The sequence below is a fragment of the Dipodomys spectabilis genome, unplaced genomic scaffold (genome assembly GCF_019054845.1).
Source record: "Dipodomys spectabilis isolate Male_0828 unplaced genomic scaffold, ASM1905484v1 ptg000307l, whole genome shotgun sequence".
NCBI lineage: Eukaryota > Metazoa > Chordata > Mammalia > Rodentia > Heteromyidae > Dipodomys > Dipodomys spectabilis.
The window spans coordinates 1199744-1213518 of NW_024870984.1; the positions used below are offsets into that span (position 1 = coordinate 1199744).

Here is a 13775-nt window from a genome sequence, read left to right on the forward strand (position 1 = left end):
CACATATAAATATAAAATATATAACTATAGATAATATAATAAAAAGGGGCACATGTTTTGCATTGTTCTGTTGTGGTTAGAGGATCAAAAGCAACTCTGTTTTAAAGTATTATTCCATTATCTCTACCTCAGTGTTTGGTAGAGTTAGACTTAAACCTTTAACTTTTGTAGATTTACGGACTGGAGGCAAGAGGAAACATTACCAATTTAAGGCCTAATAACAAGGAGAAACATATGGGCTTCTCCTGGAGCTATGAAAATATTTGGTGATAGAAAGGCAGTAGTGTAAGTTCCTGCCTGGTTGGAAGGTAGACAGGTCAGCAAATTAGTTAATCATGCATATGAACAATTTTTTCACCTTCTTGGCTTTAGCAACTGTTGAAATGGTAGGTATAATAAACAATTATATTTTGATAAAAACCTTCTAGTCTGAGCAGTTCTCTCTGAAATGTTCAACTTTCTAGGATCCCTTGTAACTATGAGTTGTTTTGTTCAAGTAAGACAATTTATGCTGTCAAGGTAAGATATTCTGGTTGATCCTACATGGAAGAAGGGTAAAGTGTCAGGTAGACATTTGTACAAATAAGACCTCATTTGGGAAAATTTCAGCTGCAGAAGTTTAGAAGGAGCTCTTAAGTAAGGCTAACTTTGAATCCATTAGCTCCGCAGAGCTAACTCAGTTGGATAAATAAGTACTTGAAAAAGCCATCCCCTTTGGACCTAGCTTAAAATGCTTCAAAGTATGATTAAATCTAAAATGAAAAAGATTTAAAATAGTCATTGACAAAAAATTGCAAACGTAAGCAATCGACTGAACAATATAATTATTTTCCACTATACACAGAATTTTAGGGAAATAAGATCAGTAGCATTGTTAGGAACATCAAGGTTTCCTTGTTACAAATAGGCACCCAAGGATATAATCCTCTATAAATATTGCATCATTAACTATCTAAATTTAGAAGACATTACATGCTTCAGCAGCATGTATACCCAAATTACAACAATACAGAGATTAACATGGCAATTGCACATGATGATATGAAAATCTGTGAATTATGCCATATTTTCCATTCTTCAGATGCAAGAAATGGAAAACAATTATTAAAAAGTTGATTACAAAATTACAAGTGTAACAATACATGTAATCCATATATATAAGTTAGTTTGACATCAGTGTATTAAATCTTCACCTTAGAAAGGCCTTTACATAGCATAATCTTAACAAAACGTTTAAAATTCGACAACATTGTCATTTTATTCCAAAGAAATATACTATAAGCACCTAGTAAAAAGGAATCTTAAACTGTTTCTGTATGGAATGCAATCTGAAAGGACACATTTATTAACGAACCTATATATTATAAAACAATGTAGTATTCAAAGTCATATCTAGGAAAGAATAAAGTAGATTATGGATATTATACAAACAGAATACAGAATATTTTAAAGTATAATTTTTCAGATAAACACCAGAAATATCTTTAGTTTCTTTAGTACTCTCTTCAACAGATAAATTAAAATTATTTCTGATTAAAAAAAGCAAAAACTCGAGGGGGGACCAAGATGGCTATGGGGAAGTAGCAGAATGCCACAGCTTTCCCCAACCAAAAAGAGAGTTCAATTTCTAACGTTTAGTCTCCCCAAGAGACCGACAACAACAAAAAGACCAACATCCATTGAAAAACAGGAGGCAGGAAAACAAAAAAATAAAGAGTTAAACAGAAGAATTTCACAACAGAGAAGCATGAAGACCCCTCCTCCAACGTTTATTGGCCACACAGCAGCGTGCCAAGCCATGGCCAGCCCACCTGGTGGGAGCTGCCGGTGTCCCAGAGACACAGGGGGCTGTTTGCACATCACCTGCACCAAAGCCCCCTGAGGTACCAGTGTCAGACCTGCTAATCATGACGACTGAAGAAACCTCTGAGCAGGGAACTTACACAAACATCCCACCCCTACCCCTCACTCTCCATTTGAGCAGAGAGGCTCCATGCCACCAAAGCAACTCTGCCCCATGGCAGGAACCCCAGAGATACACGAGATGCCCACAGAACACCAGAGCAGAAGAACTGAAAGGAACTGGTGTTGATCCGGAGAGCGCAAACAGAAACAAACCCCAGCGCTCAGAACCTGCACAGAGGCCCTTCCCCTACCCCTCGAGTGCAGGCCAGAGGCCCATCCCGTGTAGCGGACCTGAACAGCATCAATGGAGGCAGTGACAGAAGAGAAACACATAGAGCCACCACCTCTCAGCCCAGCCAAAACCACCTCAATGGAACTCTGACTGCAAGGCAACCAGCAACCTATATCACACAGAAACAACAACTAGCACCAGGGTGAGTACCCTTCAGGTGACAGTGTATTCCTCAAGGGAGACCAGAGCTAGTGGGAATCCCCAAACCCCCTACCCCAAAACCTGCACCACAGGACCCACTAAAACCAGAAACTGTTCAAGAGCTCCACTAGCCCATAGATCACACTCAGCTTGCCTCACTAGAACAAGAGAGACCCTGGAAGGGAGCTTAAACTCCCAAGACAGGAACAGCACCACTGGGTCAAGACACCCAACGGTGGAAGAAATTTGAACTGTGCACTCCAGGCTGTGTAATCTAGGTGGGATACACAGCAGCACAGGCCCAACCGGTGTGCCCCAGGCTGGGGGCCGGGGCCAGGCCTGGGGATCCGGTGCCTGAGCAACATAACCACCTCCTCCCAACTGAAATCAGAAGCTGAGCATACGCCTCAGCAAAGGGGAGAAAAACAGGGAACAGCAGCCCCTGGGAATCATGCCTGTGACAGCAAAAGACCGGGGGGGGGGGGAGGGGTGGTTCAGGACAAGAGGAGCCCAAACCCCACAAGAAACCTACCCATATGTTCTAGGCTGGGAATTGGAAAGCACAGGCCGCCAGCACCTGATAATAGTCAGGAGCTTAGTCTGGTAAGGTGACTCAGCAGTACAGTGCTTGTCTTAGGTGCAGGAGCCCCTGGATTTGATTCCTCAGCAACACATAAGCAGAAAGGGCCAGATGTGGTGCTATGGGTCAAATGGTAGGGTGTCAGCCTTGAGCTGAGGGACAGCACCCAAGCCCAGAGTTCAAGCCCACAACTAGCCATAAAAGTAAAACAAAACAAAACATCAGGAGCCCATAGCAGATTCCAGCATCTGGGAGAGTACATCCAGCACATTTGAACTTGCCAAGAGCACCTGCAGGAACAAATAGGAGCAGTCTAAGCTGCTCAACCCTTCTAAGGGCAGGAACTGCCAGTGATCTACAGCAGAGAGCCGAGAACCCTGTGTGGGTCAGACCAGCAGCTGGAGGTCCGCCCCCAACAGAACCGAGATCAGGTACAGATTATCTCTACCAGCACAGAAACAGTAACCAAGCAAAGACAGACACCTATTGACCAAGAAAAAAATTCAGATTAGTCTGAAAAAATCCCTGAATCCCCATGAGAAAATCACAGGGAAAGATTACAAGGTTTATCAACACCTAGGATAGCAACCTATCTCTAAATGCCAGCAGCAACCCAGGGGATAGCCCCAGTGGGAGCAAAGTAGGAATGGAAGACAAACACTACATTCAAGAGATGCTGGAGGCAATGACTCAAGAAATAAAGTGAGAAATAGACCAGAAATTGAAAGAAAAAAGGGTCGAAATATTGAAAGGCATGCAGGAGATCAAACAGGAGAAGCATACAAAAACAGAGGCAGCACACACCTCACTAAGCCATGCGATAAGTGACAAAATAGAGGCAATACACACCTCATTAAAAGGTGAGATTAGTATTTTGAAAATCAACATCGAATCCATAAATGAGTCCATTTCCTCCATGCAAAACACAATGGAAGCCACAGTTAACAGAGTGAACAAAATGGAATACAGAAGACAGAATACATCAACTGGACCAAAAAATGACAGATATGGAAAAATCACTTAAATTATGCCAAAGGGAAATTCAAGAGCAAGCAGATAGTGCCAAGAAATTTAACCTTCATATACGAAGGTGAAGAATATCAAAGCAAGGGAATGCAACACCTATTCCACAAGATAATTGGTGAAAATTTTCCCCATCTCAAAAAAAAAATCTTACCTACATAACAAAAGCATATAGAACACCTAACAAGCAGGATCCCAGGAGAAATACTTCCAGGCACATCATAGTATGAATGATAAGGAAACAATCTTGCATGCAGCAAAAATGAAGGAGCTATACTACAACAGGAAAAATATTAGAATCGCTACAGATCTCTCCACACAAACACTGAATGCAAGAAAGGCCTGGGAAAGTACCATATGAGCCCTGAGAGCCAATAACTGCCAACCCAGACTGATATACTCGGCAAAGCTAGCATTCACATTCCATGGAGACCTGAAAATTTGTAATAGCAAATTAAATTAATACATAAACATTAAGCCAGCATTAGAAAGACTAATAAGAGGTGGAACACAACCTGAGAAAAGAACCAGGAACAGGGACCTGCACCCAGACAGGCATTAATAGAAGTCTATCTGAGCAAGCACAGGAGGAAAGGAAAGAAGAAAAACAGTGACCATAATGCATCTCTCCATACTATCTCTTAAGATTAACAGGTTAATTCACCAAGAAAAAGAAAAAGAAGTGCAGATTGGATCCTAAAACATGACCCATCCATCTGTTGCCTTCAGGAGACCTACCTCTAAGCCAAACATGCAAACAAACTCAGAGTGAAGTGTTGGAAAAGGATCTACCAATCAAATGCCCCTAGTAAGAAAGCAGGTGTAGCAATCCTGATATCGGACAAAATAAACTTGTCATTAAAATCAATACAAAAAGATAAGGATGGACACTACATATTAATACAGGGAACAATACAAGAGGAGGATATTACCATCATCTACTTACATTCCCCAAACATTGGTGCACCCAAATATGTTAAGCAAATACTCTCAAACTTACGGAATAAAATAGATCCAATATGATAATACTAGGAGACTTTAACACCCCACTCTCACCAAAGGACTGGTCTACCAACCAGAGGATTGGCAAAGAAGCTACCGAATGAAGTGAGGCCATACTTCAAGCAGTACTGACATTTACCAAGTATTTCACCCTAAAAACAACACAGTACACATTCTTCTCAGCAGCTCGTGGTACTTTCTCCAAAATAGACTATATCATAATTCATGCAAGGAACTTAAGCAAATTCAAGGGGATTGACATAATCCCCTGTATCCTATCTGACCATAATGGAATCAAGCTAGTTCTCAATAACAAAGCATACTGCAGAAATTACTCAAATACATGGAAATTGAACAGCACACTTCTAAGCAATGTCTGGGCAATGGAAAACATTAAAGAAAAAATTAAAAATTTCTACAACTCAATGAAAATGAAAATACCTCATAAAGAAACTTGTGGGGCACAGGAAAAGCAGTCCTGAGGGCCAAAGTTATTGCCCTCTGGGCCCACATCAAGAAAATAGAGACAGACCAAGAAAATAATCTCATGTTGCAATTAAAACAGCTAGAAAAACATGAAAAAATGGAACCTAAAGTTACTAGACAGAGCCAGATAACCAAACTAAGAGCAGAGATTATTGAAATAAAGATTTGGAGAATCATAGCCAAAATTAACCAAACAAAACGCTGGTTGAAAAAAAAATAAAATTGATAGACATTTGGCAAGATTAAAAAAGAAGAGAGGAAACCCATATTAACAGGATGAGCGATGCCACGGGAAAAATCTCAACACGTACCCAAGATGTGCAAACAATTTTAACGGACTACTTTCAAAAGTTATACTCTCTAAAGAAAGAAAACCTGGCAGAAATGGATGCATTTTCAGAGAAATACCAATTGCCCAAATTGAGCAAAGAAGAAGTAAGTCAATTAAATTAGCCAATATCCTACAATGAGATACAGGAAACAATCAGAAGTCTTCTAACAAAAAAAAAAGCCCAGGACAAGATGGATTTACAACAGAATTCTATAAGAACTTAATAGAAGAACTAATACCTTTACTCCTCAAGCTCTTCAAAGAAACAGAAAAGGAGGGACCTATGCCAAACTCATTCTAAGATACCAATAACACACTCATCCCCAAACCAGGAAAAGACCGAACCAAAAAAGAACTACAGGCCAATTTCCTTGATGAACACAGATGCAAAGATCCTTAACAAAATTCTAGCTAACAGAATCCAGAAACACATTAACAAAATACACTAAAACCAAGTAGGCTTCATCTCAGAGATTCAGGGATGGTTTAACATATATAAGTCAATAAATGTAATCCAACACATCAATAGAGCCAAGGTCAAGAATCACATGATTATCTCCACAGATGCAGAAAAGGTTTTTGATAAAATTCAAAATTCATTCATGCTAAAAGCTCTGGAGCCAATAGGAATAGAAGGAACATTTCTTAAAACATTAACAGCCATTTACAACAGACCAATAGCTAATACTATACTTAATGGGGAAAAGCTACAACCAATTCTCTTAAAATCATGAACAGGATGCTCACTGTCTCTACTCCTGTTCAATATAGCCCTGGAATCCTTACCCAGGTCAATAAGGCAAGAAAAAACATTAAAAGTATCTGAATAGGGAAAGAAGAAATTAAACTATCCCTTTTTGCAGATGACATGATACTATACCTTCACGATCCCAAAAACTCCATCTCCAAACTCTTAGAAATCAAAAATCACTTCGGCAAAGTAGCAGGATACAAAAATCAATCCAATAAAATCAGTTGCCTTCTTGTACACTGACAATGTACCAACAGAGAGGGAAATAAAGGAAAGCAACCCCATTCACAATAACCTCCCCCAAAGTAAAATATTTAGGAATTAACCTAAGCAAAGATGTAAAAGAACTATTTAATTAAAACTATAAAAATTTATAGAAAAAAATTACAGAAAACACTAGGAAATGGAAAGACCTCCCATGCTCTGGGATAGGCAGACAATATAGTGAAAATGGCAATACTGCCCAAATTAATATACAAATTCAATGCAATTCCTATTAAAATCCCAAGGATGTACATCTCTGAAGTACAGAAAACAGGCCAAAAATTTCGTATGGAACCACAAAAGACTTAGAATATCCAAAACAATTCTAGCGAATAAAGACAACATGGGAGGGAAATCCATGCCTCACTTCAAACTCTACTATAGAGCGATAATAACAAAGACAGCATGGTACTGGCACAAAAACAGACCCGATGACCAATAGAATAGAATAGAAGATCCAGAAATAAATCCACATGCCTACAGTCAGCTGATATTTGACAAAGGAACCAAAGACCGACAATGGAAGAAACACAACCTCTTCAACCACTGGTGCTGGGAAAACTGGGCGGCCACATGCAGAAGAATAAAAGTGGACCCCAGCATATCACCATACACCAACATCAACTCAAAATGGATTAAAGACCTTAGCATTAAACCTGAATCTCTGAAACCACTGCAGGCAGAGTAGGAGAGACACTTGAACTTATAGGCATAGGAGAATTTCCTGAACAGAGACCCAGGGTCACAACAAATTGGAGTGAGACACGACAAATGGGACTAACTTAAATAAAAAGCTTCTGCATAGCTAAAGCAATGGCAACCAAGCTAGAAAGACAACCAATTAATTGGGAAAAAATATTTACCAGCAATATATCTGACAAGGGGTTAATATCCAGTATATACAGGGAACACAAGAAAATAGGCCCTCCCAAACCAAACAAACCAATTAGTAAATGGGCAAGGGAACTAAAGAGAGACTTCTCAGAAGAAGAAATAAAAATGGCAAAGAAACACATTAGGAAATGTTCACCATCCCTGGTTGTGAAGGAAATGTAAATAAAGACAACCATGAGATATGGCCTTACCCCAGTCAGAATGTCCCACATCCTCAAGTCAGCCAATGACAAATGCTGGAGGGGATGCGGAGAAAGAGGAACCCTACTACACTGCTGGTGGGAATATACACTTATACAACCACTCTGGAAAACAGTCTGGAGAGTCCTAAGAATGCTAAATATTGACCTCCCTTTATGACCCAGTCATACAACTTCTAGGCATCCATCCTGAACAACAGCAACCAGTATACAAGGACACATGTACCTCCATGTCTATTGCCGCACTGTTCGTAATAGCCAGGATATGGAAACAACCCAGATGTCCCACCACAGATGAATGGATCCCAAAATTGTGGTATCTATACACAATGGAATATTATGCAGCCATTAGAAATGACAAAATAATGGCATTTGCAGGGAAATGGATGTAGCTAGAAGGTGATCATGTTGAGCAAGGTAAGCCAAGAGCAAAGAGACAAACAGTACATGGTCTCCCTGATAAGTGGATGTTAAAACCAAAATGTTAGATAATATGACAAAATTAACAGGACTTAAGAAACAAAGGACTTCCACTCATCTGGTTGAATCTCTACTAAATTACCACGTGCTGCTGATCACATTTATGGTATATATGTGTACAATGGAGGGGAATCAGGAAGACGACATAGAACTAGAGGGAATCAGGGAAAAACCCATCAGCTGCACTAGACATTGACCAAAATGAACTAAGCAAGTTAATGGCAGGGATGGGAGGGATGGAACAAGTGGGAAAAAGGGAACAGCTGATGTTATGCAAAACAAAAGAAATGTACATACCAACCAGTGTAGAAGAAATAACTATATCGCAAAGCACATAGAACTCACAAATGTTATAGACTGTGATAGACAATTTGCTCCAGAAATGTTAGAATGTGTTTGTGACTTTAACTGAGTATCACTATCCCACAATACTGTGAAATTAGGGAAATTATGTAACCACTTAATTACAATAAAGAAAGCAAAAACTCTCCAGGAATCATTATAGATATATACAACTAACTCTGTAATACATTTTGACATCAAAGTCAGGCAATTCACTGGGAAGACTTCCATAGAATCCATGAATTGTTACAGTAAGCTATTGTAATTTGGATTGTGAAAATATTTTGTATGGAAACAAAGAATGTAATGGCATTTTTGAAATTTAAGAAACTTAACCGAATCATTATGACTTAGGAGAGCAATTTACACAGCCTTCCAAAACATAAAGAGGTAGTGATACATACTTATCCTTTTGGCAATATCAAATACAGTTTCTTCCAAGTTTTTCTTCAGACCTGATTTGACATAATGGTTCAACAGAAGCAGATCCAACATGCCTTTGCTATCTCTATTCCCAGCAGCAAGATGCAAGGTGGCCATTGGTATCTGCATCATGAAGAAGTAAGAAAAAAGCCACTCTAGTATTATTCCACATATAAGCACTGCGCAGGGTTGTCCAGCCATCTACAGTTATTGCATGAATATCTGCCACTTGATCCACCAACTCACGGACAGTGTCTAAGTGTCCACTGTAGGTTTCCTGATGAATATGTGTATACTCATCGTCATCCCTAGTATTCACATGAGTGGTCTTTTTGGAAAGTATTCTCCGCACTGTAATAACCTGATTATTTTCAGCAGCCCAAAGAAGAAATTTGCATGGATCCTTCTTTTTTTTCTTGCAATTGATACCATTCCTCACTTTTTCATCATGTTCCTCGTCTTCATCAGAATTGTCTAACCAGAGACTTTGAGTGACAGTGGGAATGAGGTGTCCATGTATTTCCTTAATAGTTCAGGTTATTTGAACTGTTCAGAAAAATCAAGTGAATTTTCTGCATCTGTTTTTTCACCATGATTTATTTTCCCTTTTTCCATTTTTACTATTTGAAATTATTCTAACTGGAGAGTAGGGAATTGATGGAGATCAGAGGAAAGATTTTCCTCCGTATTCAAAGATACAGACTGAAAATAAGGACCAGTGGTGTCTTCATGTGCATCTTATTCTAGGAATGAGAAAAGATGAAGTAATGCCAATAATGCCTTATATATAAATGATTTGGTAAATGGCAGAGTAGAAAGTAAAATAATGCAACTAAAAATATAAAAGCAAAATAAATTAGGATAATTATAGAGCAATCCTATTATCTATGAGAAACATTAAAGAGAGAGGAAGAGGGACAGATGTGCAATGACCTAGATAGCCACAAATGCATGCCTCTGATCAATTTGTAGAGCAAACAGAATTTTATTTTATGTTTAAAAAAGATGGAAATAGAATTTATATATTTATTTGAATTTGGTAAATACATTTTTAGCAGCCTACATGAAGAGACGTAGGTTTAATCATATTGCAGACTAGAATCTAAATCCTTGAAAATTCTAGGAACAGATCTGAATGAAATCAGTTGATTCACACTTTTCATGTACAATGAAGGAATAGGTCCAGTCTATGAAAGCAGCAAGAGAAGGCAGGCCGATTGTATCTGTGACAAAACTTTGTGTAAAATGGCATTGAGCATTACTTACTGTTGATCCACTTGCACTGGAAGCATGATTCTGAACAATTGCTTGCTGATTTTCAACTATTGCTTTGATCATTATATTCTCCAAAAAGAAAAAGTGAGATTTAATTGATAGCAAAAACTATTAATACATTTTGATTTCTCATTATGCATCTTCAATCATTGAAAGCACATGAAGACAATAGACAGGCCTACATTATTAGATGAAAACAAGTGTCTTTAAAAAAACAAGGAATGTAAGTAGTCATGTAAAGGACTTCTATTTTAGTACTACATTATACATTTTGTTTCTAATGTTGGGTATGAAAAAATAATGGATCTATTAGAAAGCTCTTTCTGGCTTTTTGTTGAAAATAACTTTCTTTGTAAGATCATATCTATTCACACTAAGAGGTAATCAACCCAATATTTATCAAGTTTGAATATCCTATCATATTGACTGTAAATAGGTATTGTTGTTATGCTTGTTAGATATTCCTTTCAAAAACAAGCAAACAAAAAGCATGTGTCATCTCCAGGTAGTGGATGTATCTGAAGTTGTTTTGTACATGCAAAGGGCTAATGGCTCTTTTGTGGGAGTAACTACGGCAACTTAACAAATAAGGCTTTTCGAATATTTTTTCCAACATAAATAACATCCCAAAGCGAGTCTTGCAATTTCTGAAAACCCTTTAGTATTATTTCAGTTAATTGACTATAGAGCTAAAGACATTTCTGAAATAAATATTAAGATCTGAAAATGTAAGTGGGTATATAGGCTTTTTTATGCATCATCTTATGAAAATCCAGTTTTTATGAAACTAAATGAAATAGAATAAAAGAATGTAAGTGAATTTGGTAAGCTAATTATTAGTATAACTGTTTTCTATTAACACAGTCCTTTGAATATAGATGATGCAGTTAAATTATTTCCTTTGTGTTTCTGTACTTCAGTTATTTTTCGTATCATTGTAGTTATGGGAGTGAATTTGTAGTATAAATAAAGGTCCTTTAAAATGTTTAGGATTAATCTTGTGCTTTGTGTCCTACTCCCAAGAAAATGAGTTATTTTCAAGTGTTAATAGTTTATAATTGAATCTTCATATCATAAGAAAATTTTAAAAATTTAGTAGTATGATGACTTTTTAAACCAATAGTATCGACAAGTTGGAGAGTCTTTAATCCATGCTTAGGTCTTGGTGTCTATGATTTTTAACTTCTTGTTCCTTAACATTAATGAGAGTTCAGACTGCATTTTGGGGTATATGAAAGGTAAAATATTTATCTGACATCAAAGGTGATTTTTATATGAGTCTTGCTTTAATAACATTTTAAAGTAGTACATTTCCCTCAGAATGTTGGGTATAAAAAGCAATCAAAATACTTCTAATGGTAAACAACCTAGGTGAGCTACAATGTGGAAATGATTGGTCCATAAGACCTGCAATTTGTTTCCATCAGGAATTGGGCAGGACACTCTTTCGTTATGACTGTGTTAAACAGAGATGGGGTCCCCAGGCAGTGCAGTGTTGAGTGAAGGGATAGAATATGATTTCTACTATTTTGAGCTAGAAATCAAGAATGTTATACTTTAGCAGTTCCTTTCAACAGGGAGGTATAAATTGATTACGAACTTGGAGTTTTCATATTACAGGTACCTATTTTCTAACAAAGATAAAGTCAAATATTAGAGTGTACACAGTAATTCTGGGAAATTTTCCTAGAATTAGTAGACGAAGTGCTGGCATTTTAGTCATAAAATAAAATGATTTGATACAGCGGAAGATGGGTCTCAGGCTAACACTTACCATGTGTGCAATGCTGTACTAGTAATTCCAATTCTGAAGACTTCAATAACATCATCTGAGAATTAAAAATGGAAGTAGTTCAAATAGTTGGGATTATTGTGAGGATTGAGTTAGATACAATAGGTAAAGTACTTGGAAAAACTATCATTCAGCATTTGATACTTTCTACCTGTTATTTTATCATGTGATGAATTCTAACATTTTTACTGTGATTTTTATATTGTGTCTATTTACAATATGCAATGTGATATATTGATATTCATTGCATTGGTCAGTTTGTTGACATTAAGAGGAAAATACATGCAAAGAAAATTTCTGAGGAGGAAACTATTATATTGATTCATGGTTTAAGAGAATGCAATTTAAGATCAGATGTCTCCATTGTTTTTAATTATGTTTTTATTAAATAGTTGTTCAAAGGAATTTCCATTCCACAAATCAGTTTATAAGTACAATGGATCTTTACATAACTTTCCCATACCCTCCCAAATCTCACCCCACTTTCATCTTTTCTAGTTTCATACTATCTGCATTGAATATTGTGCCTTCACTCCCTTCGTCCATAACTCTCTTTATTCCTTCCCTTTGACTTCCGCTCACATCATCCAAGTGATAGATTGCTGGTATTCATTTTGTTGGATTAAAAGTTCAATTTTATAAGAAATTACACCTTTTAAATACTCCTCTGCAAATAGCATGCTTTGGTTAATACTGTTGTGTAATTGTAACCCCTCTGTATGGTATTTTCACTATAAAAAAATCTCAGTTTTATGGTCAATAGATTTTGAAAAGGATGCCATGACTTTATGAAATAAAAATAGAATCTTAAATGGGTGTAGTACCACTATTGCCTCCCTAGATTTAAAAAACGTTCTTAAACTACTACCTCAATCCTTATACAAAAATTTAAAAAAATTTAAATAAAAATGATTATCAAACTATATGTGAGATGTAAAAACATATAAACATAAACATAAAAATTCATGGCATTGGATCAGTAAAGGTTTCTAAAATATGACATGGAAAGCATTAGTGGGTAAAGAAAAGCAAGAATAAACTGGATAATATCAACTTATAATCTTTCATAATTCAAAGGACAATATAACAGAAGTGAAAACATATCTAACAGATAGAGGACACATATTTGTTAATGCTACAATATTAATGCTACAATGATTCTGAGTCTAAGTATTTTTATATCTTCTAATTTTATATAACTTTATCCCAAATGGAATATTTCTTTAAAAAACATATGCAAATAGTAGGAGCATGTGAAATAAGTTCCTCTTTCTTATCCAAGAATAAATAAAGAGAAAACTCACTAGTAGGACCATAATATAAAAAGATGACACAAAATATAATAATGCACTTGTGGAGAAATTGATATACTACACATAGCGAATCAATTGTATAATACTTCAATCATTAAAGCAAGCAAGTATTCAAAAGGTCAAAGAGAATTGAATAGGTTCTATCCATTACACGTCTATGTATGTATTAAAGAGAAGTAAAAAACTTGTTTGGACAGGGAATGTAGTTATTAAGAATGCACTTAAATACTTTGCGTGAGATCCTGGAAATAATCCATAAAACAAATTTTGAAAAGGCTCAC

General features: G+C 36.8%; 1 pseudogene; it reads left to right on the plus strand.

Moving 5' to 3' along the window:
* Nucleotides 1–972: 972 nt before the first annotated feature.
* Nucleotides 973–1071, plus strand: LOC122127707 (annotated as a pseudogene).
* Nucleotides 1072–13775: the final 12704 nt, after the last annotated feature.